General features: G+C 44.2%; 1 long non-coding RNA gene across 2 annotated transcripts; it reads right to left on the minus strand.

The window, feature by feature from the left end:
* Positions 1-10,002: 10,002 nt before the first annotated feature.
* On the minus strand, positions 10,003-26,341 carry LOC149915579 (uncharacterized). Of its 2 annotated transcripts, XR_016471974.1 has the most exons (4): positions 24,901-26,341; positions 24,245-24,359; positions 16,555-16,776; positions 10,003-10,556 (listed from the first exon to the last, which is right to left on the minus strand). It is a non-coding gene; the product is annotated as an uncharacterized LOC149915579 (long non-coding RNA). The 2 variants fall into 2 exon arrangements; XR_016471973.1 differs by lacking the exon at positions 24,901-26,341 and having other exon boundaries at positions 24,245-24,596.
* Positions 26,342-26,876: the final 535 nt, after the last annotated feature.

A 26,876-nucleotide genomic window follows, 5' to 3' on the forward strand; every position in this document is an offset into this window, starting at 1 on the left:
GTCAGCAGAATATGTTAAGGATGACCTACAATTTCATGTCCAGAAGGAGCTCTAAAACTTGTCCAGGATGCCCAGCCTCACATTTAAGGCAGAACATAAACAAGAGATAAATGCCACCCACCACACACACTGCTCATCCTTAACAAACGGGGCACGGTGAAACCCAGGTTCCAGCTGAGCAGGGCTGTTCTGAATGATGCCCACCAGCCGTGCACAACCTGCTGTGCCCATGCACTAAAATCATGAGTACATTCATGGCCCAATAAACTTTTTTCGGCAGTATTTGGCCAAATGTAATGTGTTAAACCAATCTGATGAGCAATATTGGAGAATTTCCTGGTAAATTAAGTTCCACATAAGCAATATTCATTCAGAGTCAAGGTATAATTTTGCTTCTAAAAATAACAGCTAATGGTCCAGACAGTTACAGTTGATTTTACATGTTGGCGTGGAAGGGAGCACATGAAATTTTAATGATTTTTGCAAGATCTGGAACAGCATTCTTCACCAGAAGCTGCCAGAGGAGTCTGGACATCTTATTCCATGGGATTTCTGCAGCTTCAAGGACACCAAATGGCCCTCCTTCATCCATGAGCTAAACTCAAAATCATCAGCGCTCCTACAGCTTGAAGCTTTATTCTGACCTGCTCAAATGTTGGTAAACACTTGATTGAGAAGATGAATAAATAGTTAAATAGAGGGAAAAGTAATAGGTATTGGTTAATAAACAGTTAAATAAGTGGTTTAAGATAGTTCTATGGTTATTCTTTTTTCTATTTTTTTGTAACCACAACCTTTTGAAATTCATCGTTTTCAAAAATCAAAACCATAAATGTTCACTTAGAAAGTATTGAAATACGATACCTTAGCAACTTTGAACTATATTATGGTAAACGTGATTGGAAAAGTATATTGAAATTGCTCCCTCCCTTGGGTGGGCCTTGTTTAAGTACCCAACATTTCCTCAGTGGATCAGATGTAATGTAAAACCCTTAAATGGATCATTTCAGATTTTGAATAGGAAGTGGCAAACAAAATTTGCCTTTTTTTTTTTTTTTCCAGCAACAAATTTTCCATGTTTAAGTTTTGAACAAAGCCTATATGGAGTCAGTAGTATAAGTTTGTAGGTACGTAGTTATAGCAGATTAAATATTGTATGAGAAAAGTGCTGACCTGAACAGGAACATTTCACCCAGAATTTCAAAATTTCAACCAGAATTTCAAAATTAAAAAAAAATAAAGGTTTGCTAACAAGCATGAGGCAGACCATCCCAAGAGGTTTGATGTGAGATTTAGGAATTCCGTATTCTGGTTTTTGGGCTGGATCATGCTGAAGGTTTTGGATGTCTTAAATTTCCTAATGCCATCAGCACTGTCAGATGCAGGAGGGCACTTTGTTCTGGTTCTTTTCAGGTAAAGAAAAGTTAGATGGAAACACAACATTTCCTTTTAGCAAACAGAAGATTTGTTTTCTGAGAAACACTGCCATTTTTCACACAGAGGTGGTGAGGCACTGGAACAGGTTGCCCAAGGAGGCTGTGGATGCCCCATCCCTGCAGGCATTCAAGGCCAGGCTGGATGTGGCTCTGGGCAGCCTGGGCTGCTGGTTGGTGACCCTGCACATAGCAGGGGGTTGGAACTGGATGAGCATTGTGCTCCTTTTCACCCAGGCCATTCTGTGATTCTATGATTCTATTGGAGATAGAAAGTGCAAGTTTTGAGGTCTTTTTGTTATGAAACTATTGCCAGCTACAGTTGCACTGGGCTGTTCCTGATTGCTTTTCTTTTGGCTTATTTATTTCCAAAAACCCTTCCATCATTTTAAAGTACTCAAATGATTTTTTTCCCCTCAAATTTAGAAATAAATAATTGTAACTCAAATTAGTTCAGATTATATCACTCTATATTTTAAATTCCTTGGACTTCCAACCTTACTTTGATCAGAACAGTTACTCACATCGCCCCAGCGATGTCTGGTAAGTGCTGGAAGAACATTCATGACAAAAGCACATGCAATGAAATCCAAGGAGGGAAAGCGAAATGAAATTCAAAATTATGTTCCTTTTCCCCTTTCTGTTCACTCAGTTGCCTGAGAGCAACAGATCCCCCTGCGGAGAGGAGGAAATGCAGGTATCACATTGCTACAGCACAGCAAAGAAGAAAAACATTACTGGCTTAACACAGAAATGTGAATGCTCACAGAAATGTGAGTTTGCAGAATGCGGTGTGAGGACATTGCAGAATGTGCAGCAACAGAAGTGAAGTGAAGTGAAGTGAAGTGAAGTGAAGTGAAGTGAAGTGAAGTGAAGTGAAGTGAAGAAAAAAGAGTTCCCTTGGAAAATGTATGGGCCTTGTTGGAAACAGCTAGTGACAAATTTATTTTAAAATATATTGAAAAAATGTCCTGTTGGGATGCTCTGAAGCCTGCCGGAAATATTTTTACCCTGGATGGCATGGAGTGAACCATTCTGTTGTGTTTCTGCCCAACTGCGATCCTGTAAGAAATATCCTCTGCTGTTCAATAAATAATAATGTTACAGAATTTAAAATAAGAATCTAGATTATTAAAGTTACAAATCTTTGTGGTCTTTATATCTTCAATAAAACATTTATCTATTAATAATGGATACTGTTTCTACCCAACTCACGCTTTACATGAAGAAAAAAAAAAATAAAATAGAAAGACCACTGGAAAGTCGCCAACATTCCTTCATCCTCCCCAGCCAGGGCTGACAACAACACGGTTACACTGATAAACTGTTCATCATTTACAGAGGTTTAAAAATTTTAACAGCTCTACGTAAATTGAGGACTAGATGTTTAGCCTTGGAGGCATGCAACAGGAAAAAGTAATCTGGAGCGTCCGGGGAGATAAATGTTATAACTTCATAGCCCTTTGCACATAGTTAATGGAACAGCTTGGCTCATATGGAACACAATGCACACATCAATATAGCATTAAACTTTAATGTACATCATACCAGGAGACCTAGGGGCAGTTGTACCTCTAACGTTTGTTAGCTGGAATGATCCTGATAGAATAATAATGTGTTATGAAGAGGTTGACACTGATGTCTGAGGGATAAATAACAGTGTGTATGTGGTGTGTGTACGTATCTATATGCATATATTTGCATGGGTATATATATTGCATGGGTATATAGGGGGGTGCACGTAACTGTGACTCAGAAAAGTTAAGGGAAGGAGGCAGTCCGGGAAGTTTGGTCTGTAATTTACTGGAGATGGGGCACAGCCTTCAGAGCAAAGCAGACGCGTCAGGTTGAGTTCTGATAGCTCACCGCCTCCCAACGAAGTCGGGAACGGAGCAGCAGAGACACGGAGCTGCAGTGCTTAATGTGAAGATGTATTGCACCTTCAGGTTCTTCATCTATCATCCCTGAAAGCCATTATTTATGGGATGAAGAGGTGATTGTTAATTATACCTCCTCCTGGGCTGGTTTTTGACAGAAGTCACCACCTACACTGCCTCGTGATAGGGACGGCTCCGCATGCTGCTCCTGCTGTGGGTTCTGTGACATCCCCATGCTACTCTTTGCTTTTAATGAGTAAGACATGCTGCCAGTGACCTGCCCTATTGGGCTGCAAGGGAACATTCATCCAATTGTCTGTGGATGATAACTGCAGATGGTTATCAGTCCTGTGCTCAAAATAGCTGTCTGACCCAAATGAGAACGTTTTCTGTGTGGCTGAAATTGTCTGGCTTTCTCCTTCAACAACAACAACAAAAAGCATGAATAGGGAAAAATTCAATATTTTCTCTTCAGCAAAATATTCAAGTATTGGTTTTGAAATGCTATAAATATTTACAGTAAGATGCAGCTCTTTTTAGCCACAAAATAAGGTCTTCAAAATCAGGGAGGGGAAGGAGGAGGGGACAGGTTTTCAATTTCTCAGTTTTGTGGGGAAAAATGAATGGAGAAAAGTTGGATTTTAAAAGTGAAAATCAATGTTGTGGTCTGCTACATGCTCCTGCATCCGTTTACTATCCTGAAACCATCCGTGTTGCTGTGCATCAAGTGTTCACACCTGTGCTTTGAATCAGAGAATCATTAGGGTTGGAAAAGACCTCAAAGATCACCTCATCCAGCCACCAGCCCAGCACTGCCATGCCCATTTCTGTGCCTATTGCCTCTACCTGCACTCCCTGCTGTGTGTTGGGCTGCAGCCCACAATAGCTCTGCTGTGAAGGCACAGTGCTGGGTACAATTTGGGAAGCTGTGTGCCACCTCACACGGAGCAAAGTGAGCGGCTCAGTGGCTGCACTGAAGGTAGATCTCAGCCTGATCAGCATCTGGGTGGGAACAGGGCTGCCTCCCTGGGAAGGGAGAAGGAGAGGAACGCAGAGAGACAGTTATTGATTGCTTTTTTGTTTCCTGAGGACAACTTAAATGCTCATTCAGCTTTTGCTGATGCTGCTTGGCAAAGTCAAGCACCCAAGAGCTGAGGGTTCAAGCGTGAATTATAGGAATTACTTTGAACTCTTTCTACAAGTGAGCTGTGTGTGGGCATTTGTTGCTTGCTGCTTTCTTCTGCACATCCCAAGCTGAAAGCTTTCAATGGCCATTGTCACTGTGTGAGCACACCTGCAGGCACTGCCCATGGGTTCAGCCTGATGGTGGAGGGGCAGCTCAGACAAATGGACAGACATCTCCAGTAAGATTCCTGTGCACCCGTGGCCCTAACGGAGCTCCTTCTGCCATTTTCCAGAGACATGACGTTATTTCTCAGGCCCTCATCATCACGTTTGATTTTGCTGAAGGAATCATATCTGTTATTCGCAGATCAAAAATAACATCAGTGTAAATGTCTCGAGGAACATTTCTGGAGGAAGTCACTCAGGGCAATTTCTTACACCCAAACCATCAGCTGACCACTCTTCACTTCTTCCCTCAGACATCCTTGAGCCTTCTTCACAGGGATTCTGCCACACTTCTATCCAGAGAAGCCCATATTTCACACCCACACTTCTGACAGCACTGCCTTACAGCTGTAGGAAGGAGGCAGAGGGCAATGATGAAGATGAGCTCTAAGGTCTGGAGATAGACCCAATGAAAACATTCAGATTTTCAAAATAGCGGAAAACTGTGGTGCTACTTAATGTTGCACTGCCAGTCAGCTATGCCTTTTTCCTTCATAGCATTTGCCGCATGTTAGGAATTGTCATCTACTGTGGCTCAGTGCCTGCTATGGTCCAGACTCGACACAATTGAGATCTCTTAGGAATAGAAATGAAATAGCATTAATACTAAGCATGGTCTCCTACTGCATTGCAGATTGACCCGAGCACTTTTCCCTGGTCACTCCAGACAATTCCCCCATTACATCAAGAGTGCAGCCTGAGAAATCAGACTAACGGAGGGGACCTTTATGGAGATCACAGCAATTTTTACATACGAAGCTGAAGCAGCTCAGTAATCAGGGCAATCACACACGTGTCTTGAATGTCTTCATTCAGAAGTTCATCTTAATAAAATAAAGCTGTGCTGAAGTCATACTCAATCCCAGCTGAGGATATCTTTGGGCTACTGTGCCTCCCCAGTGACAACATCAGAGTGTCAGCTGGGAAATGATTAATGACTAATTATAATTGTTAACACACTGGGACTACAATCACCTCTGCATCAGAAAGAGGGAGGGGAGTGGACTCGTGGGTCTGCGCAGGGTAGGAGGATGTGCAGCTGCAAAGGGAAGATGGTGGGACAATATATGGAGCAGAAAGGTGGAAATTTGGGAGTTTCCCAAGTTGTTGCCCCCTTGAAAGGTGTTATCCAGAGCTGGAAAGCATTTGGCCATGTCTGCTGTGCATATACTGCATTAAACAGCAGTGATAGTGCAGGGCAGAAATGAATGCAGAACAGGAGGACTGAGGACAATGCTGAGCCAAAAATAATATTCATTTCTGTATAAACAGAGTGGAAAAGTTCAGAATGATGGCACTTATCTGCAGCCAAGGTTAAAGCATGCAACCACAGGTTGCAAGTGTTGTACAGACAAGCATTAGAGGCTCAGCATTATGGAGTTAAATTTCAAAGTAAGGAAAATCCAAAGATTCTATGATTCTATGATCCAGATTATTAAGTTCAAGGAACTCTCCCTAGAATGGGATACAACTGTGATTAGGACATGGCAATGTAAGAACAGTCTTACAGACCTTTGAAACTAAGAGTTTCAAAGAAGCAATTGTTAATTTTGTTTTTGTTTTTATATTTTACTAATTCATTCTCTTCTTCAGTGGCAGGTGGATGAAGACACAACTGCTGTGAATGCAGTGTAGGAGAAATCCATGTTTGGTTTTCATGCAGCAGCTCGGAAATCAATTTTACCTTGAAATGATCCTATTTAAAATTAAAACAGTTGTAATGAACTTTAAAAGGATTAAGATATAACTACACAGCAAGAAACACGAAGCCAGCACACACCTAAAATAACTTGATGCTATGCTGTTATTACATTAACTTCTTGTAGAATGGCTGCTGCTGTATGAGGTGCTGGAGTCAGCCCTGTATAACATAGAGGAAAGGCTTTACACACAGGTTGACTGAAGGGAAAGAACAGCTGAAGGCCGTTACTGAGTTTCTTCAGGTCCCCACCTGTGCTAGCACAAGATGCTGAATGCATATTAAGGAATTATTAAGCAGATAGACTTGTAAATTCTCAGAAAGTGCAGCTGTGCTGCCAGGAGGCAAGTGATAACCTGGGAGAGGACATGCTTATCCATGCACAACAAGCTTGTCCAAGATGACAAGGAGCAGAGGAGGCGTTCTTTAAGTGGCAGAAGTGGCTGTATGGAGGAGGAAAATGTGGTGAAGCAGGGAAGGGGTGCTGGAAGGGCAGGGTGAGGTGCAGGCTGCCTCTGATCAGGTGCAGCATGGAGCAGAGAATAATGCAGCCTGGGGCTGGGCAGAGCAGTGGAGCTGGTGCTGATGGGTTGGAAGCCAGCAGGAAGGGGATACTGGGGTTGGTTCTGCTCTTCCTACACACTGGGGTGTCTGTAACTCTCCTCTGTGAGAGGGCAGAAGCTGGGAGTGCTGGGGTGGAATGTAGCTCTAAGACATGTATCAGGTGGGGATGCCTGTGTGCTTGTAAGTGGTTTTACATGGCTGGTTCCTGCTGTGTGATATCGACCACATAACCATGTGCTGTGCTGTGCTGGTTGGATGAGGGATCTAGAGCAGACGTTCTCAGACTTCAGGTTGTGGTGATCTGTAGGGTGGCCTGTGCAATGAGGAAGCAGTAGGTAGTTGGCTGTTATTTTTCTTTATTTTATGAATGCTTGAGGATGAAAAGGTGTGTGGTGTCTGTGTGTGGTGTCAGCCTGAGGGCTGGCTGCCCTCCTCCCCTGCCCTCTGGCACTTATTCTTCAGCCAGCTCTGAGGTCCTGCCGGATCTTCCTCTTTCCTTCTGTGCACATCATTTCTCTCCTTGTCTCTGCCATTGCACACTCCACCTCAACATCCAGCTTTGGCTCAGGAAGCTCTAAGTAGGCTGAGCACTGCTCTAAGCACTACTTTTAGAAGAAGGTAATGCAATGCACAGGCAATGCATGTCTGCTGGAACACAGCATAACCAGCAAAATTAACATGTAATTGCTGGATAGAAGCTAGACATCAAGAACTTCAATCGGATCTGGTTTTACAGGAAGGGTTTGAGGTGGGAAAGGAATAAGCACTGGATTATGACACAACCCACCCCAGTCCCAAAATGTCTTACTCTGGCCCTCCATGTTTCAGATATCCCTTGTCTCATGATCCACTCCTGATCTACCCATCAAATACATCAAGCAGCAGAAACTTTCCCACGGCCCATGGACAGGGAGGACCAATGAAACCTTCTGTAATCCTCCCATCTTCCGTTCCTCTAGCTTCCATTTCTCTCCCTCGTGAGCAGGTTAGAGCTGCAGCCTGCTGTGATTAGGCAGTCTGTTCAGGGCAGCTGCACCTCTGGATGGTTCCAACGTGTGGGCAGCTCATGGTAATTCAGTATTGCAGTCACAGCCCACCTCTGACTCTGAATTCTAGGAAGCAAACTTAGCTCAATAAAGAGAATCAATAAACTTCCCTGTGCATGTTCTTGCTGCTGTTAACAGAACCATCATATAAGCCGTTCTTCAAAAAACTTCTCAGATATCGCTCCTAAAATATTAGCTGTTAAAGATTTGATGAGGTGAGCACAAAGAAGTCTTTTGTGGTGCAACTAGCTGGTGCCTTTTGCTGCTTTGTGTTGTTTGGAAATCCTGTACACTGTGCTTTGCCCAAAGCTCTTGGGTGAGCTGGTGGGGAGCAATGCACATGGCTTGGAAATCTGTAATCAAGCTGCTGCTCCTGCACCAGCTGCATTACATATTCATAAGCAGAGTAAGAACGAGGAATCTGGCTGGTGAGAGGAGAGAACATGGGATACCTTTGCACCTGGTGCAGGAAAATAAGTGTCTGGGCAGAGCTTGGATGGGGCGTGCTATGGAGCAGTCTGTCTTGTACTCTGCACACTGAAATATTCAGAGCTGAATAACTGTTCTCCATGCATCTGCCTTCAGAAAAAACACACACCTCATCTTCTCAAAAGTAAATATTCTGTAGATTAATTATTTTGATAGTGTTTTGATTTTAGAAGTATCTTAAAAGAAAAAATCTGGCAGAGAAACAAGTGCCTAGTTTACATTGCACTCTGTAGTAAAAAAGACTGATAGAGGACATCACTGAAAAATCAAAAAAAGGAGAAATGCATTTTAAAAAGCCAATAGTTTTTCATAAAATCTTCCATGTTCTTCTAAAGGCCATTATTCAGCCAAATGATTCTTTTTTCCTGTCCTGTTCTTGAAGAATGCTAAGCAGCTCATCCCAAGGCCAAACTGGGGAGGCCAGGAAGGAAAGGGAGAAATTGCATGTCACTGAAGGGCTCCCAGCCACAGTGGGACACATTCTGGTTATTTATTGCCCTTCATTTTTACCTCTGAGTTCAGTTTTGCCTCTGAATTTCTTGATGCTACTCCTACCTCTTTCTCTGCAATGTCATTGCTCATAGTGGCAGGGTCCTGGACTCGGTGATGCTGACATTTTGCTGGATGTGCATCCCACCTTGGCTTTATCTACACAGATTTATGGCAGGTGACTGAGCTGTGTATAAGTGTAGTCCCTGTGTGAACGGGCACCACACAGCCTGAGGTCTGGTTCAGCTCAGAGATTTTGTTCCTCCTCAGTTGGGAAGATGAGGGACCCACAGAACCAGAACAGCTGCTGGCAATATTGGAGTGGTCATTCTGTGCATCTTTAAAGATGCACTGTCCAACAAAAGCAACAACAACAAAAAACAAACAAGCAAACAGAAAAAAAAAAAAATCCAACAAAATCCTTAAAACCTGAAAAGATGATCTGTGTAATTGCAGGGTAAAACTTGACCAGTGTTTGCTGCCCCTTACTGCCTGCAGACGGGACGGAGGGAATGCTTCGTGTTTTCTGCTGTATTTGCTGTCTCCATTCATTGCCCTCATAGCTGCTGTCACCCCTCAGCATTGATCTGTCTTGCCAGATCCCTGAGAAATGGGCTTTTGCACAATGCCAGCTTGTTTACCTCTAACCCGAGCCAAGTATCGTGTGCTTTTCAGTCTGACTATCTAGAGGGATCTTCAATGAAGGGGAGAATTGTCTCACTACATAAACTGTGGTTGGAAATGAAGTTATTTTTCTAATGGGCCAAAGACATACATCAAAATGTCACAGAAAAGACCCAACAACTGCGGTTTAAAGTGACTTGGCAGGATCTATGGACACACTGGTTTGCCACTTGATTTATTGCCAGTGTGGGTTTGATTGCTGGAATGAAGGGCTCAGAGCCAAAGCTCTGCTGTTTATCCCTAGAGTTTTGAATAGGATGGGAGCATCGCTGCAGGCTCCTGTCCTGCCTGCTGTCATATGCTCCAGCTGTCCCTGGGGACAGACGAAAGCAAGGATCTGCCTTCGAGGAAATACTGACCTCCATTCTCATTTCATCCTGGTTACTTTAGCCCATTGGACAAGGTGTCTAGAACTTCTTCAGTGTCATTAATCTTTCATAAAGCAGAAAAAGGGACACAGTGTAAAGAAAGGATAACTTGACCAACAGACTTTTTGCATATAAACGCGTACAGAAACAAACACACACACAGGCAGTACTTTGCTGAGGACTTTGCAATCTCAAGCATACATTGTGAATGGAGTATTTTCTCATGAATATTTCAGCGTGAGTTCTGTTTTCTTCCCCCAACGTACTGAATTTGTGTGGTCTTGGGTTGGAGACCAGCTGTCCCTCTGCCACCAGCAGCCCAGCCAAGGCTTGTGCTTATGCTCTCCAAGGAAAGCTTCTGCCTGCTCACCTTGTACTCCTCCTGTGCTCTCATACAGATGACCTCCCATCTCTCTCCTCAGCCCCATTCTTTCTAAAAAAGTCCATGTCCACCCCGGCAGCCTTTCAGTTGGGTCAGCTGTCCCACCATATCTCTGTGATCCCATGGGGCCATGGCTCTGTGGCTGTATGCAGACCTCAAACTCCTCCTGGTTGCGCTAGACCAGAAAGGAAGAAACAAGGTTACTTTGGAAAGATGTGAAGTTCAATAATCAAATTCATTAACTGGTATTTAGGTCAGATTTCAGCTGTCCCTCAGCATGTCCATACAGTTCACATCAGGGCTGGCATTTCTGGAAGAAGAGCTTTCTCATCAGCTCTTCCTCTTGGTCCTTCCTTCCCTCACACTGCCAGTCTTCGTTCTCCTGTTGTGCTGAGTGACATTTTTCATACGTTATCTTTGCATTAGCAAAAAGGAAGGAGGGATACTTGTTCAGCCCTCTTGGGTAGGAACTGCTTACTGTCAAAAGCTACCATTTCTAATTGCTTTTCCTTCTGGATAGCCATGTTTCTCCTGACACATACATCTTCATGCAGATGTGGTCTGCGAAGACCGAGATCAGTCTTCACTTTTTGTTATATATTCAGCAGGCCCTTCTTTGCTGGCACAGGCTTCCTCCCTCCAGCTAGTTAGTGCCTCGTATGCCTTCTGAATTAATGACTAGACAAATGCATCCTGAGCACCAGAGTTACCTACTTATTCCTGGCGTTTTGCAAGGACTGTGTGACACACTGATGCAAGAAGGAGTGAAAGCAAGGAGCTCTCCCCCTTTCAAATGAGGTATGACATATTTGGTACACCTAATTTTAGGGAATTCTGTCGCTTACCTTTTTAGTAGTACTCCTAAGTTTCCTGAGAGATGTTTTATAGATTGGTGGGAATGTGTGAAGAGGAGGATCTCTGAATCTCGTGGGAGATGCAGCCTACATTGTGATTACCTAAAACTGCTGGATAGATGGCTCTGGTGGCTCTTTCCACAGTGCTTAGTCTCTGTATCCACTGGCTTAGTCTTTATATTTGTGGATTTTCTCTTTATTTATATTATTCAAATCTAAAGCCATTGACAAGCAGGCTCTTGTCATGTAAAAGCTTAAGTCGGTCTGACTGTGATGGATGTGATCACTCCGTCAAGCAGACCTGAGTGCTGGAGAATGTCTTTCTTCTTGACTTATTTGAGCTTATTTGAGCTAAGCTAGAGACATGTGAACCATCTAAGTATGTTGTACTTGTGTTTCCCTTATATCAATCAATAAATTATCTTCAGAAATTGCTGTGATGATGCTGGCATGTTTGATGGGCTGAACAAAAAGAGACGATTTGAAGTCTCACCTTCACAAAGACCTCAAACTTTGCCATATGTGATAAATGAGAAACAGGGTTATTCCCTTCCCTCCCTCCCCAAAACTCATTCAAGCTGAGATTTGTGTTAAAGGCATGAGCATAGGGTGATGTTTCCATTCACTCATACTGCCTACCGGTACCTATATGTTTTCCCACTGAGTAAATGTAAGGAATCTTCTAGAGAAAAAAAGGATAACCGTGAGTCAGAATTGAGGGCAGAAGTTCCCATTCGCTTCTTTAGAAAAGGAAGCCTGGAAAACTAGATCAATCCTCAACCTCAAGTTTGAACCTCAGAGTGGAACAGCAGGATGCATATCAAACTGCAGTGCTCTGTTACTGTGCTACAGTGGTGGCACTGCTAGATTCCATTTTAATGGAGCTGAACAAAATGGGAAGTTCTCCACTTAAGAAACTCTCAGTGGCTGTAATTTGGGGAGACTGAGTTACATAAATCTGTTTCATTTGATCAGAACTTCCTCTAGCCCTTTCTCTAATGTGCTAGAATCAATTTCTTATACAGCAAAGTGCTTGTGACTACAGAAGTCAGGCCAAAAGTTCTCTACAGTGTTTGACCTAGATTTTTCAATAGACTTAGCTACATACATGCATGTACAAAATCTAAATTCACCCAAGTGTCTAGCTTGCATGAATGACTGTGCTGGTAAATCAGATAACTAGTAATGCAAATGGACAGACTTATTTTCCATGAAATTCCTGATCAGTACACAGCAGTGCAGAAAGTCTACTTGCAAATTGGACGTGCAGTTGAATATGCATTTTTTTCACAAACAAATGCCTTTGGAAAATATTAGTCCTGCATACTAATTTGTCAGAGATCAGAATCTAAATTGATCCCAGGAAATGTGCTCATACAGCCAAAAATAGAAAAAATGGTTGTAAGTACATACATATGCATATATTTCTATTTTGCATGTACAGTTAACTCTAAACGCATACATATTTCAGAAGAGTATCTCAGATAGTATCTTTTCAATTAGGCTGGTGGCCTTATGAAACATTTCCAGTTGCAATAAAGTGCTAGGTAGGGAAAAAGGAAAGTTACAACTGGAGGCTTTTTTTTTGAACCCTGGCAGGAGTCTGCAGGCAGAAGTCTACATGCCCGTAGGAATCACCTGCATAAAGAAAGATCCCCAGCATGCAAACTTTACAAGAGCTGACATGAATGTGTGTCTGAGCTAGAGAGATGTCAGTCTGGCTTTCAAGTACTGTCACAGCTGCTAAGTTATGGGCTGGACAGGCTGTGGCTTTGTTCCAGATGACTGAACTGAACTGCAGATCCCACTGTGTTAACCATTGGTTGGGCTCTGCCCAAAGATGTCACCAAGAAATGCGGTGGCAAACAATTTAGTCTGACAAGGTGAACATCATCGTGGTTGGCACTTACTCAAATGGCTTCAATTCAAAACATTCAGAAGCTTTTGTAGGCAGAAGCTGTCACAGCTGACCTTATCCATGACTCTTATGACGATGGACAAACGTCTGTGGGCATGAACATTGCAACCCTCACTACTATCAATGGATGTTGTTGGCTTTATCATACTCTGGACCTTTACAAAGTTTTAGAGAACAATCTCCTTACTGTCAAATGAGTTCTGCTTCCAGTGGTTGAGCCAACCTCAATTCTTCTTGATTAATTGGGGCAGCAACAGTCTGCATTCTGATCAAGCTCAAAATGCTGAGACCACCTGAGCTCCTTGGCTGCCTGCAGTGCACATCAGCCCTATTCTCACACCTCCTCTTCTCATCCCCATCAACTCTGGGTCTTCACGAAGAACATTCACCTTGACTCACGTGCACAACATGTGGTACTTGGACAGCTTCTAAGAAGCAAGTGGGAACAGTGAAGAGAAGACCATCCTTGATGTGTCCTCTTCCCTTAGCACCAATGAGGACATGCAGAGAGGAGGTTTGTGATCTGTCATTCAGAGAGGTGCTTTCTTGGTCAGTTATGGGAGGATGGTGCTTGGAGGAATCATTTCACTTAATTTCATGCCACCTTCCACTTGCACACTTGACTGCTGATGTGGACACCTGTATCCCTTGCTCAGGCTTAAAACATTTATTAAGGCATGAGTAGAACTATGAGAATAATTACTACCATAGTTATGAGTGGGAATAAAGAACATTAAATTCGTTGGATGTTAAAATTGGGGCTCTTTTTACTTTGGCATGAGAGACCTCAGACATGGGTCTATTGCTCCTATGTCACAAACAAGGGATAAAATAGCAGATCCTGCCCCAGTGAGCATGAAGATGTTACAGAGGATGAGCAGAGTCACAAGTTAGAACTTCTGACAGCAAAATGCTGCAGTAGGAGGTTATTTTAGAACTTGCTGCCTCAAGGGAGTTTGGACTTTCTTGCCTTGCAGTCAGCTACAGACGTTGATGCCAATTTAGTAAGAATTAAACATATTCTCTCAACTTCAGGCATTTCTCTTATGTTGCTGTAAGATTTTTCTTTTTTCCCTCAACTTTCTCTGGGCTCGTGGCTTTTGATATAACATGGAAAACAGAAGGTTCAAATCAGGCTTACAAACACAGCTGTCAGTCTCCTCTCCTTGGCAGAAGCTGTATTAATTTTTACTGGAGTGTCTCAGCTAGTGATCAAATTTTTCCTTGCATTGCCATGGCAATACAAAGGAAACTGAATTCCAAGAAGATTAAATACCTCATCTCATGCTTGTCGTTATCACTGACATTGTACAAACATACAGCACTGAAAACAATTAGGTATCTAGCAGTGCTGGAGTGGGGCTCTCCTGAAGACACAGGGGGTTATTCCCCTCCTACATCCTATGACAGATTCACTCCTCTGTGATAACTGGTGATTTGTAGAATCCTCAGCTCTTGCAGTTGTATTTTTCCCCTCCACCTTTTCTGAGCAATGACATAGTGGTGGTTGCAGTGAAAATGCAGCAAGGCTACATGCTGGAAGTGTTCATCTCTTGTCTTCTGTGTGTTCCTCTGCTCCCACCCAGTGACATTTGCTCTTTCCTTCGCATTATCCCAACATCTCTGTACTTGCTCTTGTTGCTATTTAGTGCGTTTCCAGAATCCCCTAATGCCCACTGGGCTCCTTGGGTAGCTGAGGGCTGCAGGAGGCCATGAGTGCTGCTTGGTGGCCACACAACGTGCTCTGGAGGCAAACACACCTCTTTAGGCTGTCCTCTTTGCAGGTCTCATTTGAAAACTTACAACAAAAGATTCAAGGAGAAAAACACTTTAAGAATAAGATAAACACAATTTTTCACCAATCCCCAGAAGTCTGGAGCCAATTTTTCTGCTTTTTTGTTTTGTTTTGTTTTGTTTTTCTTTTTGTTAGCCTGCGAATACCAAGCTCTAATCCTTTTGCAGGTTCTGACAATCATTAGCAAAGCTTGAACCCAGCATTTGCATGCACTGTTGTAGAGAAAGACGTATGGGCTCTGAATACATGCATGGCTCAATCCTTCAGCCTGTGAAAACAGAGGCCAAGGCACCTGGACAGAAACACAGAACAAGTCTTGCTATGCCTCCGTCTATTAGGTGAAGCCCAACCCAGGGCATGGCATTCTCTCAGCTACAGCAGACCTGGTGATCCCTCTGCTATTTGCAGATGTCCCAGATATTTTTTCCCCTCTTTCTTGCGCCTTAAAACACTTGTTTAGAAACAAACAGGCAAAGAATCAAAAAAAATCCTACACACATTCTGCTATTTACTGTTGTTTGACAGCACAAAGCAATGTTTTAGTCAAGGACAGCTCCCATGGGAGAACTGATGAGTCCAGGTGTGGGGTTCCCTAACAGCTTGGTGCTTCTACATTCAATCAAGGGGTTTATCTCAATGTTCCTTTCCATGTGTGCATGACTTTCCTATAATACTCTCAGCAAATTTCCTATCTGTATTAATTCATCTCATTTGAAAGAAAAAATGAAACATGCAATATAGGCAAAGGTCCTGTCTAATCCTTTCTTTTAAGGTGATTTGTTTTCAGAGCAAATGACAGTGATCAGATGACAGCATGAAAAAGAGTATAGCCTCAGTTCTAGGGCTGTTTCCCCACATACCAAGGCTGGTGGTTCTTTCAAACTCTCTCCACTGAAATCCTTTAAGAGTACTGCATAACCTCTCACTCCACTTCATAACTCGCATGTGTTTTGAACCCATTACCTCTAAGTACATCTCTCTGGGCAGAACTCACAACGCTAATGGCAGGAGCTGCACGTGAAGGAAATCCACTGAAGGATGCTCTGCAATATGCTGCAGAGGATAGTATTGCAAAAATGTCGTAATATATCCTCCTGATGATACATTTTCTGTGAGACGTACAAAGACAGAGTCAAGAAAGAGAGGCATTTGTATGGCAGCAGACACGCAGAGCTGTGAGATGAATTTGTGAGTAGCTTTTATGTCAAAGGGAAAAAAGCTGCTTTCCCCAACTCTTCCAGGCCCTCTCAGCGCACAGAATAGAGGCTGGAGCAGGCAGAGCAAAAAACACCCATGATAGAAGGACAGACCTGCACCTCAGTGCTCGGACATCTGCCCCCTAATGCAGGACAGTGGTGGGCAGCACCTTGTCAGAGCTCTCAGGATGCTTAAAATTGGGTTATCCTCACGCACAGCTGATCTGGGAGCTTCCCTGGCTGCACCTCAAGCTGCCTCTGAAATGGAATTGGTTGGTATTACAATAGATACCACCCTTGTTCTCACATCCTCCCATGGTCATGGCCGTGGCTGGAGGCAGATACCACATGGACCTTTGCTGTGGCCACTCTCACCAGTATAACTGTTCTAGTCTCCTTGCAAAGCTTACCTCGTACTTGGCCATTGTGCCTTCCAAATGGGTCTGGTTTGGATTCCAGATGGAAAACATCAGTGTGCCTCGCCCTGCCATGAGCCTGGACTGACCACCACCACCATCACTCGGTGAGACGTGCTCCTCTGCTGCCTGGGTGTCACACTGCTCAAAGCTGATCACCTCTCGGGGCTCCAGTCCTGCTCCTGTGTTATTTTCTGTGTTATCTTCTCACAACGTCTGAGGGAAACAGGATCAGAAGTGTTAAATGCATTGGCAGAGGTCCCACAGCAAGGTAAGTCTATGGGTACCTGCCTGCCGTTGTCTGACCTCCAGCTGCCTCTTGTTTTCACATCTCTCCATCAAGTAACATGAAACATGGTCTTTGCAAGTACATACAGATAAGGAAAGGGTGAAAAATTAGCCTGTTTGCCATGGAGCAAAGCCTATAAATACACTGATCTATAACAAACTGTGTGGGTTTCTTCTGAGGGGACAGAAAAATAGATGAGGAGTCCTTGTCCACAAGCTGTATTTGTGGCAGGTCCTAATTACAACAGAAAAGACTGCTGGAATACATGAGCATAGGCAGCTCTGGATGAGGTACCTGCAGAGTACAGAATGCCAAAGACTTTTTCTTGAGTTTCTGCAAAGATGACAATGTCCCACTGCAGAATATGCTGAGTTAAAGACTGATACCCCAGCGTGCCTTATTCCTGCTATTAAGAACACAAACAAGCCAGTAAGGAATAAAGATGCATATTGTTGCTCAAAATCAAAATTATTGGCTAAATATTTACTTGCCTTTATATCTGAGCAGCTTGTGCCAATGCAAGCCGTGATGCTTTGCTGTTTTACACTCAGCAAAACGACACGAAAGCTATTAATTGATTATACTTCAGTTGTGCTTTGCATCGATACTACTTGTGGGCAAACAAAACCCTTTAGGATTCCTGCAGTCTGTTTGCCTGGTTAATAAAAGAAGAGCTTATCCGAGGTGTGGGAAGCACACACATCACACCACATCACCTTCTGAGCTGGTTCCTCAGCCTTTCCCCAGCTCATAAGGGAATGCCCTCTGCCTGCTCCACGTCCAGCAGTGCCTTGCAATGGGGCTGCCTGAGCCCTGTCTCCATTCTTCTCCAATGCCTCTGCTTTGAGTAACACCTGTGACTTCACATAGCTTTTTCTCAGCCCATCTCAATGCACTCCTCTCTTCCCCATTCCAGTAGCTGGGCTGTGCATTGAGCATCAAGTGATGCTTTGGTGGGTAGCTGCAGGTTTTTCAGTGGGGATACATGTTATAGTGTGCAATTCCCAAGGCTCCTCTGACCAAAGGAAACAATATGAATACAACCTCATTAAAGACTAATGCGTGTTTCCAGACATCAACAAACATCCAAGCAGCTCCTAGTGGGCCACAGGGGAGAAGCATGTGGAGCGCTATAAAAGCTTTATGAATGACAAACTTGCCAAATTGCTGTTTAAACAAGGAAGCAAATGGGAAGACCATCTGCATCAGATTGAAACCGCTCATAATCCTGTCACTCGTGCCAGCATGGCGTGCTTAAGCTCTTCTGTTGGCATGTGCCCAAGAGACAAATATTTGAGGCTTATACATCAACGTCCCTCCGGTCCTGGGATCTGAGGCCCCTATTGCCTTTCTGTTGGGTTTCTGATAGAGCACATGGCATTCCTTCTTCCCTCAGATCTGTGCGATGCCTCCTGTGTGCCACAGGCTCTGCACAATGCAGAGCTGCACTGGGAACCCCAGACTCCATCACTGCTCACTCTCTTCAGGCTCTTCCTGGTCCTTGTCTGCCTCATCTCCACATCAAACATCTCCACATCAAACATCTCAGCCTCATGTCTCCATCCTCAGCACACCTCCACCAGCCCAGCAGCGCTGTCATCCCCACTTTGTGAAAAAGAAACCAAGATTAATATAACTTTTGCAGCATTACAGAATGAGTTTGTAAGAGAGAAGTGCTGGCTCTGCCTCGTGCTGGATGGGAGCAATCCTCCCCTCAGCCTGGGCCTGCACAGCAGCCACAGGTGCCCTTCTGCTCAAGGCAGCCTCAAAAGAGAGCCAAGGGAAAGCCAAGCCACCAGCCCATGCCCCTCATGTAGATTTTTGTCTCATCTCTTCACAAGCAGCTCTGAAATAAGAATAAAACAAGTTACTGATAATTAGCTCTTAAGACACGCAGGCAATTGTGCTTTATCGTGTACAAGCTCTTTGATAATAGGCCAAGCCTTGTGCCATGAATTGCTAATTTATTCTTTCTTAGCAAAATGTTTTGCTTAATTAAAGGGTGTACTGATTTATAAACACGTCCCTAAATATTATTCACTCTACATCTGCTAAAAAGGATGCTGACTGTTCCTGTTTTTTAGCATTTCTTTTCAAATCATGCCATTACATCCAGCCACGCTCCTTTCAACACCGATTGTGACAGATTCAGAAGTTATTAAATCACGAATACAAAGGGAAAAGCTAATGATACGCACGTAATGGGAAATGTGTTTGCATCCCCTCCCCCAGAGTATTTCAAATCATATCAAACCCAGGAAAAGACAGAAAGGTATAAATGAAGCTCCTGGACCAGACCAGTTCTGATTCCTGGTGGGGGAAATGGGAACCTGGACCCCATATGCTGATGCAAAATGGAGGAGGGTGATAGCAGGGAGGACACATGGGTGGTGTCCTGTCCAGGGGCTGTAATGTGAAGCTGATCACGAGACCATAGCTCAACTCATAGCATTGGGTGCCTGAAGGACAGCAGGCAGGTGGGTGGGGATCATGTATGGCACCCAGGGCTGGGCGAGTGGCCCAGAGAAGGAGGGGGAGGCTTTGGTGGGACATGAGAGGAGGAAGATGTGGAGTGAGGGAGCTGCAGCAGGCAGGTCTGAGCCAGAGCGGCTTTGGAGATTTCAAGGAACTGGATGAGACACAGTAGCTCAAGCCAGCACTGCAAAGGGGGAATGCTGATCCAGAGCAGGTTCACCAGTGGGATCTACTGAAGATGGTGCAGTTTTACAGCCTCAAGGGCTGCTCAGCTGCACAAGCATGTGATGGGAGCAGTTTGCTTTTTCTGAAGCCACACGTAAGTAATTCCCCAGCAGGATCTCATCCTTGCTGTGCTGTATTGCTAACCATGAGTATCAGCATTGCAGTCTGTTTTGGTGCAGCACTACTGTAAGTCTGCTTTGTTCTGGAGGGCTTCCCTGAGCAGGAGCCTTCGGCAGGGATAGCACACTGGGTTCAGTGCACCTCCAGTGCGACCGAGCCCAGCCCTTGTGCAAGAACAGCACCTTTCTCCCTTAGCTGCTATCCCACCATGCTTAAGGGGTTTAAGTCCTTCAGCGAACCGTGCTTTGAGACACAAAGCAGTGGCAGAGGTCTCTGCAGGGACTCCTGGTGCCATCTCTATCCCCAGCTCTGCTTCAGACACAGCCGCAGCTCCAAGGACGAGCCGCTGCCATACATGCCTCCATCCTCTCCATTTGCATATGTCAGCCGAAACATGAAGAGTTCTTATTTGCTAGTAGAGAGTTGGTGATTTACTTTCCACCCTGTTTACCTTACATTTTGTGTTGTATTACTGCTGGCTGCATAAATCCACTCCAGAGTACCTGATGAGCATTTGATGAAACACCGTCCTCCAAAATGCATAGGTTTAAGTTGTCAGCAGCTGTAAGTCTGTCAGCATTCAAATACAAATTCATTTCCACAGTCTTCATAAACCAGTCCAAATTTCTCCTTCTTTGTCTCTTCCCTCCTTCTCACCACCGATGTATCATGTGGTGAGCCGCTCGATGCAAGTCTCTGCTGTCAGAGAGGTGTGAAATAGCCAGAACTGCACATACATTTACAGGGACGTCATCTGTGCTGAGGCTTTGTTGCAAAGGACTCTAATGAAGTGGTTGAGCACAGCCATCCAAGCACTCACAGCCATTGGATGAGCTCTAACTGAAAGCAGATGAATCGAGCTGGGTGTAACAGTGCTGGTGTGACACCAGGTGAGATGCAGTTTTTTTTCCATGAGGAATCCTACAGAGACCTGGAGTTTCATCAGAAATGAGACAAAATGAGACGTGTGATCAGTGAGCACGAGCTGCTACAGAGAAAAAGGGAAAATCCACGTGCACCCTGAGAAGCTGGGCTGCTGCTGCTGCCTTTCAGAATCAGCAACACAATGTCTGCATGCAGCCTGGAGGAGTCCGTCAGGGTAATCAAAGTCTAACCTCCTCTTTTACTCAGAACAGGACTTCCCCATCATGATCCCTGCAACTGACTTTTTGTTTGCTTTAGATTGTCTCTTTCCAATGGTCTCTTTCCCAGTGTAGGAATTTCACACCACAGAGAGCTGCTGCCTCCCCAGGGTAAGTTGCTCCAACAGTTTAATTACCCTCACTGCTCACAACGTGTGCCCTATTTCTTGTCTGAATGTTGGCTGCCTACAGAGACATTATGTATGCTGAGCACTGGATAACCAGCACTTCTCTGAATATATTTGCAACTTGATAATATTGCTCTGGTTACATCTCACACTTAGCCTCTCATCCCCAGCTGGGGTAGATCAGAACTGCTCTGCTCAACTCAGGGCAGCTGTGTGAGCTGACAGGTCTGGATATGGCCCACTATTAACTGCAGGATGTAGCTGCTTATGATTGAAACACCCGATGTTTTTTTTTTAAATAAGAAGAATAAGAGGTTAAGCTGCTGTGGATATTCATATTTAATCTGTTCCAATTACAATATGCATATCGGTTTTCAGAAAGGATTTGAGACTTCTCCTGTACAGACTTAAATGTGTCCATATGAAATACCAATGTTTTAGGCTAGGATTTTCAAAAGCACATTAAGGAAATGAGGCACCCACTTCTTATTGACTCTCATTGACTTCCCTGATTGCTTTGGAGGAATCCCATCCTTAATCGTCATTATTATGCCATGAGAAATTGTCTCCCTTCTTGTCACCTATACATCTTAGATACTGCCAATACTGACAGCTACCATGTCCGCCCCATAAAGTATAATCAAATAAACCAGAATACCAGGGGTGCTCAGTGGATGAGCGCTCAGTACATCACCGGCAGCGATGCTCGGGCAGCACTGAAGCATTCCCAAGGCCCCCGTGTTTGAGGCATTAGCCTGAATGCTGCACCTGCACTGAGCAGACACAGCTTGGGGGATCTCTGCTGGACACCTCCCTGCAGTCAGACGGCCCTGTTTCCATCCCAGCTCTGTGCCCTGCTAGTGGAGTGGGTTTTCTGCCTGAGGGATGGTCAAGAAGCCAAAAAGCAGTGCAGTGCAGCTTCTCAGCATCTGTCCTCCTTCACAGCTGGGTTGCAGGGGGCAAGCATGCTTTAAGTACAGCAAGCACTGTTTCATTTTGCTTTCAAGTAGCCTTTTTCTATTGATTGTAAGCAAAAGGTTCATTAGGAAGGGAAAGGGAGAATTTGGTTTAGTGAGAAACGCAGAAATCCCAGTTCAGCTGCTCTGAGGCCTGTATGGATTAATAGAATTAATTTATCTTGCAGGGCATTAATTGAAGAATGTGCTGAGGTTAAGGACAAGGTCAGTTCTTCACAGTGTAATGTCTCCTACATAATTCACTTACCAAGCCATCAAGGCAATCTGTGCAGAGTAACAGTGAAAGAGAGGCTTTCTGCTCCCGGGATCTCAGCGAACATAACCTTGTATTACAGATAACCTTAAATGAAAGCTGTAGGAAGGTACATGGCAGATGTCCTATTAGATGAGACATCTAGCACTATCTCTTCAAGGCATGGGGTGCCAGATCAGGCTACATAAAAGGGACACGTCTGACCCAGCACAGGGTGCTCTGTCCCTCTGCTCCGCTGATAAGCAGCGCAGTGCTTGAGCTCACAGCCTCGCCCTTCAGCACTGCAAGGAGCCAACATAAAACAGCTCATGAATCATTACTGTGCTTCGTTATTCCACCAGACTGATTTGGAAAAGGCTGCAGCAAACAACCTGCAAAACATACTGGGGAGCAGCACACTGCTCAGGTTCTGCTGCTGGGGAGAGGACCAGAGCAGAGCCTCTGTGACTGCAAGTGCAGGCATGAAAGCCTTTAGGGCTCCCAAGCAAAGCAAGATACACCACGCACCAGTTGCACTGCCCAGGAGCCACACTGCAGCCTCCCAAGGCTTTCCCTGCAGATTCCAAGCTGGGACACCCAGCAGAGGGGACAGAAGTTGAGCTAAACAGAGTGAGAAGAGATAAGAGGCTTTTGTCTCTTCGCTTTTGTGCTTGCAAAGGTGAAGCATAGTGCAGGTACAGCTGTAAATGGTTTTCACTAAGCAGCTACCTCTGGCATATCCTATGGTGGGAGCAGGTCCAGTAGTGCACCCCATCCTCTATACAGAAAACGCTGGTGAAAGTCAAGCTTTGAGGATTTGGATTTCTGCTTATTTCAAGCAGGAGTAACCTGCCTGCTGCTGCCAGAGGCTCTTTTTGCCTACATATTTGATGATTTCAGTGAGCAGGAGGGGAGATGAATGAAGGCCATCAAAGGCTGTACCAGCCCCCATCATGTACCAGTGCAACACAACAGGCAGAACCTGTTTCTGATTCCATATATCATTTATAGCTCACTGCCCCCCAACAGAAACAGAACCACTGACACAACTTTTTAACCCTGACAGTGTTTCCCCATTAGGTTAATCAAATATTAGAGCAGAAGTTCAATACTGACTGTTAGTTTTGGAGATACTCAAAGAACAAAGCCCTCAAAAACCTGATGCAAATGGTTCTCACTCAGCTCACCTTTGGGCTACAGACCTCCAAGTGTTCCTTCCTAACTGCATGTTTCTCTAAGTCTCAGAAGTTAGATCTACAGCACAGCAAAGAAGCAGATCAGAGTCTAAAAGACTGAGCTCAGAAAACTGTTCCCTATGTACATCTCCAGAGCTGCCCCGCAGAGAGGATTGAATGTTGCCGTTGGTTATTGCCTTCATCTGAGCTCCTGTGGCAGATATCCAGGCAATGAATCCAACCAGCCCTGCTCCATTAATGAACCCTGAGAAGATCAAAGATGGGAGCACAAGATGAAGTGTCTGCTTTATAGCTCTTAAAAGCTTAAGAAAAATGAAAACACATACAAGGAACCGATATGAGGCCAATTTTACCGAAGATGGAAAACTAAACTCAAAGGTGAGATTTTGTGCCAGACAATGTTTCTTTGTGACCACATTTCATCTTCCTTCCTCAGATGCATTATGATAAAATCTAATTATAGCATTACACAATTTTCCCCAGACAGTGCTTTTCTGAAGCAACACAGCCAATATTTATTTTTTTATTCACTTGTTTTTGTTCAGCCTTCTTGTTTGTCTGCTCTTTCAGGCTTTATTGCCTCCACACTGTTTAGATGAGGACTGATCTCTCTTCAAGTTGATGAAGGCCAAAGGATTCAACTGTCGGATCATGACAGGATCCATCCTACCTATCAGAGAGGTGCAGGAGGTGGCTGGGAAGCAGTCGCTGCCAGGGTCTGATGGCAGCCCTCCAGAAGGATGGTTCTTCTATGAGGAGAGATGGGTGCACAGCTGGGTCTCAGGGAACCTCACAAGTGTTACTTCAGCTAGCAGAGATTAAAGTTGCTGAAAAGTGCCTGTATTAGCATAGACTAGATACTGGATGTGGAAAACAGTCACATGAAATGAGGAGTTTTACCTGCAGGCTCTATCAGATCCAATTACCCAAGTTCTTGTTTCTGAGGTTGCAAATGGGAAGCAGGAATTCAGACATAACAGCAGCAAAACAGTTCAACAAAACAACAGCAGATGATCTAGGAAAGTAAAAAGAAAAATAAATAGGATGGAAAAGGTGCTTGGTGTTGTTTGTTTGTTTTTAATTTTAAAAAAACAACAACAGCAAAAACACACTTTTTCTTACCTTTCTATGAGGTTACTAACAAATGCCTTCACTTTGACAGCACCACCCTAGGTCTCCATGTAGTGTAGGGTTTTACAGACAGTTTACTCATCCACCACCTACATTAGGGAGAATGGGCTCCTTCCTGCTCTTCCCCAGGTGTCTCTCTGCTACTCATCTGGTAGAGCAATTCTCAGTTAGAGAGACTCCTTCACTGCCAAGATGGTAAGGAATTATCTTCTCCTTTCTAATCACAGTTCATTAAGTCATTCTATATATTATTTGCTTGTTATTATGTTTGTGTCTACTTTTGCAATAGAAGCTAGACTTCAGTACAATACTTTCTTTTTTTTATTTTGTTTCTCTCTTTTTCTCCATGCATATACAGGCAGTAACTGCCTCCCCCCAGCCTACATTTTGCTGTATTAAATTAATCAAGATCTTTAATCTCTTACCATAATGAGAGCTCCTTGATTTCTCAGACATCCTTGTGATCGAGACTGTGATAGAAGCTTAGGTTGGGCTCCTTTTAGCTTGGGCTAATCCAGTCTGGATTTGAGCTGAGTTCATGCCAGCACCTTTTGCATTACCTTTCATCCTTGTCTAATTGTCCTGGAAAAATCTCAGACAATAGTTTTCTGTGTATTCCATTCAGCCAAAAATTGATTGAGCTTGTGAAACTGCCACAGCAAGTCTGTCGGCTTGCTTTGTTCCTTTGTCTCTGACAGCTGTTTGAGACCTTCTCTAAAGCTTGCCTGTATCTATGTTGGCCCCAGTGCACTTACAGATGTTAGGAAGGTCACGATAGCAGTATTGGCTTCCACCTGCAACCTCTACATTTAATATTTTGCCCCTGAGTGCATCAAGAGGCTGTTCTCAGCCCTGACTTCAAATTCTGTAGCACAGAGGCTATTCAGAAGCAGCTAGTTATCTCAGGGTTACAGCTTCACTGTATGAATTTGGTGAGGTGTATCCACTGCCACAGAAGACATAACATTTTGTTCCTCACAAGAAGTCCATCACTGTCTTCATTGTTATTTTTTGTTTAGGGATATATATATATAAAGCATCTCCTGGGCTGGCTCTTGATTTTTCAACAGCTCAGGACCTGCCTCTGCCCATTACAGTTTTCTTCTGACTTCAGTCTCCTTGGCTCAGTTCACCTCTTGCACCCTGGGGCAGCTGCACAGCAGAGAGCTCCAAAATGACTCTTCTCTTATTCTGCCACATAAAGCATCTCTGCAGCTTATCCAGCCTGTTTACACAACCCCTTTCAAAGCCTTGCCTGTGTCTGAGCTGCTCCTGCCCCTGCACACCAGTGGAAGATGGGTCCCAGAGAGCCAGCTGTGTTCGTCTGGTGTTTGGTGCTGCTCAGACAAGTATGGGTGAGCTCCTCTCTCCCCTGCAAAGCAGAAGACAAGTTCTAGCAGATTCTTCCACTGCTATCTAAGAAATGCATGCTTTTCTTGGTGGTAGGTTTGTATCTCAGAGAATCAGCCATTCCTCAGCTATTTTCTTGCTTTTTTCCCAAGATTTGTTTTTTAAAGTGATTTTCACAGAATTGCCAGGGTTGGAAGGGACCTCAAGGATCATGAATCTCCAACCCCCCTGCCACACGCAGGGCCACCACCATTCCACCTAATGCTAGACCAGACTGCCCAGGGCCCCATCCAATCTGGCTTTGAACACCTCCAGGGACGGGGCATCCACAACCTCCCTGGGCAGCTGTTCCAGTACCTCACCACTCTCTCCGTAAAGAATTTCCCCCTGACATCCATTTTTGTTGACAGTTGCTGAAAACAAAGCTTTTTTTTCTTTTCTTTTCTTTTCTTTTCTTTTCTTTTCTTTTCTTTTCTTTTCTTTTCTTTTCTTTTCTTTTCTTTTCTTTTCTTTTCTTTTCTTTTCTTTTCTTTTTTTGAGGTTTTCTGCTTTCAATGGAAAGTCAAAACTTTGTGCAAGGAGGAAAAAAAAAATCCCCTCTGATCCACTCTGCTCAGAGAGAATCTTCCCTGCTGCAGGCCAGTCTTGTTTCTTTCCCCTGCTTCTTCTCCATCCTTTCCAGGTTGCTTTGCTGTTGTTTTCCTTTCTCTTTGCCAACAGATGTCCTTCCCTGAAGCAACATGTCTTATGCCCTTTCCAAGAGCTTCACTACAGTTCTTTCCTAATTCTGCCTGGCTGAAATGATCAGGGAGTGAATAGTTAATGCTGCTGATGTTAGAGCTGCTGCCCCAGATGAAGGAGAGGCAGCAGTTGCCCCTTTGAGCTGGGTCAGGTTTTCTGCAGTTCAGTCTGTTGGCACAGCATTGCTATGTTCCTGTTTGAATGGCTGTCACAGGGACCATGACATTTCCTAGTCACATGCTGGGTGTGCATGTGGGGAGATACGGTTTTGAAAAAATGGGCTAGATACATCAATTGATACCTGGTGCCT

The sequence above is a fragment of the Phasianus colchicus genome, chromosome 17 (genome assembly GCF_987193195.1).
Source record: "Phasianus colchicus chromosome 17, bPhaCol1.hap1.1, whole genome shotgun sequence".
In the NCBI taxonomy this organism is placed as follows: Eukaryota; Metazoa; Chordata; class Aves; order Galliformes; family Phasianidae; genus Phasianus; species Phasianus colchicus.